Here is a 5,512-nt window from a genome sequence, read left to right on the forward strand (position 1 = left end):
AATCAAAGAAGGAGTACATGAAGTTATCAGAAAAAAGTGATGGGGAAATATGGGAGGAGTTGGAGGGGCAGGAGTGGGCATGGATTTGATCAAAACACCTTATATGCTTGTATAAAATTCTCAATAATTTATTTATTTAAAATAAAAAAGAAATACAAAAATTCAATTAAAATATATTTATGTATAATATGTTCTGATCAAATAAGGACAGTTAATGTTTTCATGTCTCCATAATTAGGTTAATGTTTAGAACCTTTGAACTCTTCTAATCATTCATAAACTCTATGATGAGTTATTGTGAATTATAGTCTGTCCACTGTGCTGTAGAATGTTAGAACATATTACTTCTACCTAGCTGTGTTAGGAAGACTTTACCTAACCTCCCTCTGTTCCTGACCTCTAGCAATCACTTTTATGCTTTCCAATTTTCTTATTTGACATCCCCGTATGAAAGAGAATGCATGGCATCTGTCTGTCTTTGTCTAATTTTTACTTAGCACATTGACCTCTACTTCTATCCATTTAGCTGCAACAGATACTCTTTATAGATGAGTAATATTCCATTGTATATATAAACCACATTTTTATTATCAATTCATTTATCTGGTGGGGGGTATAGGGGAGTGGATGGGGGAGGTGGCCTAAATTTGATTAGGATCTATTATATGAAATGTACAAAAACTCATTAAAATATTTTTTAAAAATTAAAAATAACAATCTCTAGATAGTCTGACTAGACTCCAGTGGAGTGAATTTGCGCCAAAGGACATCTGGGTACAAATGTTTGACTGGATAGGACTTATCCATGAGGTCTAGTGGGGGGTGGGAGTGGGGGACATGAATGGGGGAGGGCGTTTAAATTTGATTAAAAGGGACAAGACAGGGACTTGATATGTTTAGGGGAGTCTAGAAAGATTGTGTTCACTGGAAATTGCATAATGCTGTTAGTAAAGGCAGAGAAGCACTACTGGCTTAAGTGAAATGAATTTTTAAGGTTTTTGTTCTTTTCAGAAAATAGGTAGTCTAGACTGGCCTGGCACCCCACTTTTATGCTCTGCTCTCCCTGTCCCCCTTGTTTCCTCCTTTCCCTTCTTGATCTCCTTTCCCACTATACACAGAAGTTTCTGAAGCACAAAAGGATACAACCCAAGACATTAGTTTTGTTCTAAAGTGGATTCTATGTGGTTCATGACATCCTTTAGGGATGGTTCTCCTAGAGACTGGTATGAAGCCTCCTGGCTGAGCTGTCATTACTCCAGATAGGCTGGGTGTGTGCAGCCCTGCATGCTGCCAAGGTATTTACTCCAATATATTTAATCCACAGTCCAAAGTGTACAATGTGATTAGGTTTGAGCAGTCTGTCATTGTTTCTATTCATTCTTTCTTTTATTTTCCCCTCATTGTGTTATATATGAAGCCTTACTCTCTTCAAATGGAGGGGAATGTTATGAATAATTCAGCTTATAGGACGGAGCACCACTAAAATAGAAAACGAGTTTTCTTGCTCTCTAGTCACAATTGTTGTTGTATGTGTGTATTTATATGCATGTTCGTGTATGTATGTGAACACGTGTGTATGCATGTGTGGGTGTGTGCCTGTACACATGTATGTTCTTGCTGTTTTTTTTTAAATAAACTAGTTATCCAATATTTATTTTAGGTTCCTTCTCTACCCTTTTAGGTCCTTGTCTTCTTCATTTGAGTTCTTTAATAGCGTCACTTTGAAAAGCTATGAATCCCAGTTGGAGCCAGTTTTTCAGTGTTGATTACAATAAATTATTGCAGAAAAGAGTAACTCATTGAGTGTCCTGTTTCAACTTCTGAAATACATAACAGGTCAGGATTATAGACCAGTCTTCTTGCTTTTAAATAGCTTCTACACTTTTTAAGTGATATCAGATTTCATATATTCCTACTTTTGTCACTAAAGAAGATCATGGTGACCTAACAGAAGGGAAATTCTGTACCAAATTACTTTTGACATCACAGACTAAAAATAAGAAACATCTTTATCCAAACAACCATCTCAGCTACCTGGATCTTAGTGTGCTTCTGTGTATTCATTTTCCTTGTCAGCAATTGTTCTAGCATCACTATCATCTTTTATGGGCCATTTCAGAGGCTTTATCCAAATCTAAGCCAAGAAGTAGCATCTGTCCTTGGGGGTATATGTTGTTAACGAGCAATATCTGTGTGCTTTAAGCAACATTTTTAGGATACTCAGGATGCAGTGCGCACCAAGTCAGAAGTCTCTGAGATGTGTTTCTTCCTTTGGAGCCATCTCAATCTGGGGCTTCCAATTGCCGCTGTGTGTTCATTGGTGATCATGTAGGAAAACATGAGTTATCCTTTTCCTACATTTATGCATTCAATGAACATTCACTTGTTATTTTATTATTATTATATTATTATTTTTGTCTTTTTGAAGCAGTGTCTCCCTGTAGCCCCAGCTATCCTGGAACTCACTATGTAGACCAGGTGGGCCTTGAACTCACAGAGATCCACCTGCCTCTGCCTCCCAAGTGCTGGGACTACAGGCGTGCACCACCATGCCGGCTTATTTTATTATCTTAATGAATATTATTAAAAACTACTTTAAGTCATAATCTTGTTTTTCACTTGGACGCTATCTTGGTAATCAGAGCTCACAGTATAGGGCATCTACTGTTGGCAGTTACTATGTTAAGAACTGTTAGCTCTTTGTTTAAGTGTCTTAGCCGCTATTCTTACCCTTTTAGATGAGGCAACTGAGGCTCAGTGAGGATTTTTACTTAGGCTCCCAAGGGCAGCCAGCGATGAGGCTGGCCATCTGTCCTTGGGCACTGTCCTTCAGAGCCATAGTGATGGCACATGCCACTGTTCTGCTCTGACTGAGTGTTCTCAATAGAGTAGGAAATCCAGAGTCACTGTTGGTGTGGTTGCCTAAGAAGTCTAGCTTTGTTTCCTTTTCAATTCATTTGTGAATTCTTTCATACATGAACTCAACAAGCATTGATGGAGATCCTTTCCCATGCCAAGTCCCCGGCTAGCCTCTGGAAGCTAAAGGCAAACACTATGCACTTAGCTTCTAAGGAGTTGCCTGGTTGGATTCAACTGTGTTGTCTTCTGTAGATTTTCATTGCTTTTATGAAACATTAAGAGAAGGTGTTGTGCCTTATTCTTGGCAACAGGAAATCTTCCAGATCTGATTTCAATTATATGTTCTAATGTCAAGATATCATATTATAGAAAATGCAAGGTGGTAATTCTGCCAAGGAAATGTTGCTAATTTATGGCTAACAATTTAGATTTCAGAGGGCATATCACATGCTGGGTAAACAGGAATCCAAAGCATTTGCTAAGTCCATTAAAGAGATGAAAATGTTTAAAATGAAGCAAGGTTTCTATGTGTAATGAGCCTCGCACTATTAAGGATACGTTTGAGGACAAAGGTTGTGGATAGTCATCTTTAATTCTAGCCATGAGCTATTTCTGAGGCCTCCAGGAGAGAGAACTGAATTGTAGTCCTCTTGGGCTCTTATGTTTTTGCCCAAATTACTCTTTCTTAGTTTTCTTTGAAAGGACTGAAAGAGCTGCATATTTGATCGGAGTAGAAAATCATTAACAACAGAAGCAGCATTGGAACCTATTTTTCAAATTTAAGGTATCCTGTTATTTTGTTAGCAACTTGATTTGAAAATCTAACTTTAAATGATATCCATATGATTAAAGTCAAATGGAGGATATTATAAGAGCTGTAAAAGGATGTTGCCATGATAGCCTTGGGAAACAAACAGAGGCCCTCACCATGACAGCACTCGCAGATGGGCCTCCTCAGGCTTCTCAGGACCAGTGATTCTCCCTGGAGCGGTGAGCTGCTGGCTGACTGCTGGGTTGCACTCGTTTGTGTTTCTCCCCTTAAAAAACATCTTGTTCCATTCTTGCTAAGTATATCATGTTAGGAAAGCCCCACTTGTGGGGTGTGGTACTCTCTTGGGATTCTGACTCATTCACAGTAAGAATTAAAGTGGGATAGAGAAGGGGAAAGAAACAGAGGTGGCGTAGTTACATCAGAGTCACAATGTATCCGAATAGTAGCTTAGAAAGGGCTGTGACTGTACGGTCTCAATACTTCCCAGATGTGCTGCATAGCTTTAGTTGTCAACTTGACACACCTGGGTAGTGGTGCCTCAAATGGGGAACTGCCTCCATTGAACTGGCCTGTGGCCATGTCTGTGGGGTATTTTCTTGATTTTTGAGTGATGTGGGAGCGCCCAGCCCACTGTGGGTGGTGTCACCCCTGGGTGAGTTGTTCTGTGTTGTATAAGAAAGCAGGCTGAGCATGGGCCAGAGGAACAAGTCAGTAAGCAGCATTCCTCCATGGCCTGTGCTTCAGCTCCTGCCTCCAGGTTCCTGCCTTGAGTTCCTTGGGCTCCCTGATGAACTGTGACCCAGGAGATACAAGCTGAATAAACCCTTTCCTACCCAAGTTGGTATTGGTCAGAGTTTTTTGTCACAGCAATGGAGAAACAAACTAGAACACTAGACTTACTTATAACTGACTTATAGAACTCTACAGCTCTTCTATATAGTCAAGACAAAGTAAGGCCATGCATTTCCTAAATCTGTCAATAGCCAGTTTGATAAACCTAAAGAAATCAATGTCTTTTTACACAGCTGTTCAGGAGGGAATGGCTGAATGTTCGAAACCACGTTATGGAACATGATGTGCCTATTTTGAATGTTTTTGAGATGAGGCACCCAAAACACAGGTCTGGTTTGCTGCCTGGAAATATTGCTGTGAAACCTAGATTCTAAATACTTTTGAACTATCCTTGTGGTTTTCTTTACCATTGTTAAAAATAAAAAAGTAAACAAACTCAGGATTTGAATTGATTTTCAGAATGTTCCTATTTTTATTATTCCTTTAAAAATTTCTCATGTGAAGGAAAAAATTATAATTACAATTCTATAAGTCCCTTAGAAATTTGAAAGAACTCATTAACTTCCATATTCAATAAGAGTGGGTCTAAATATGATTAAGATGTGTGGGATCCACAAAAATTCAATAAAAATATACATTGAAAAGAAAGTATTACTAAACTACCTTTCTCAGACCATGAGTCACCCAGTGCAGTAAAACACCTGCAAGAACCACTGCTTTTTTATAAAAAAGTCCCACCCACTCTAAGCTTAGTGGTTAGAGTTGTATTACATTTGATGAAAAAGTAATAAGTTCTGTTTCAGAAGTCAGTGTCCTTAATGCAATAAGAATATATTCAAGAAACACAAGCAGATTTCCTGGAGATACCCCCCCCCACCTAGTGTTATTTAAGGCTAGTGTGCTAGTGTTTGGAACTTTGCACAATTATTCAAGCTCAATATATATATATGTATATATATATTTTTTTGTCTTTTTGAGACAGGATCTCTCTATAGCTCCAGCTGGCCTGGAACTAGCTATGTAGACAAGGCTGGCCTTGAACGCACAGAGATCTGCCTGCCTCTGCCTCCCCAGTGCTGGGATTAAAGT

This window comes from Nannospalax galili, unplaced genomic scaffold, assembly GCF_000622305.1.
Source record: "Nannospalax galili isolate Female #2095 unplaced genomic scaffold, S.galili_v1.0 scaffold127, whole genome shotgun sequence".
NCBI classification, from domain to species: Eukaryota; Metazoa; Chordata; class Mammalia; order Rodentia; family Spalacidae; genus Nannospalax; species Nannospalax galili.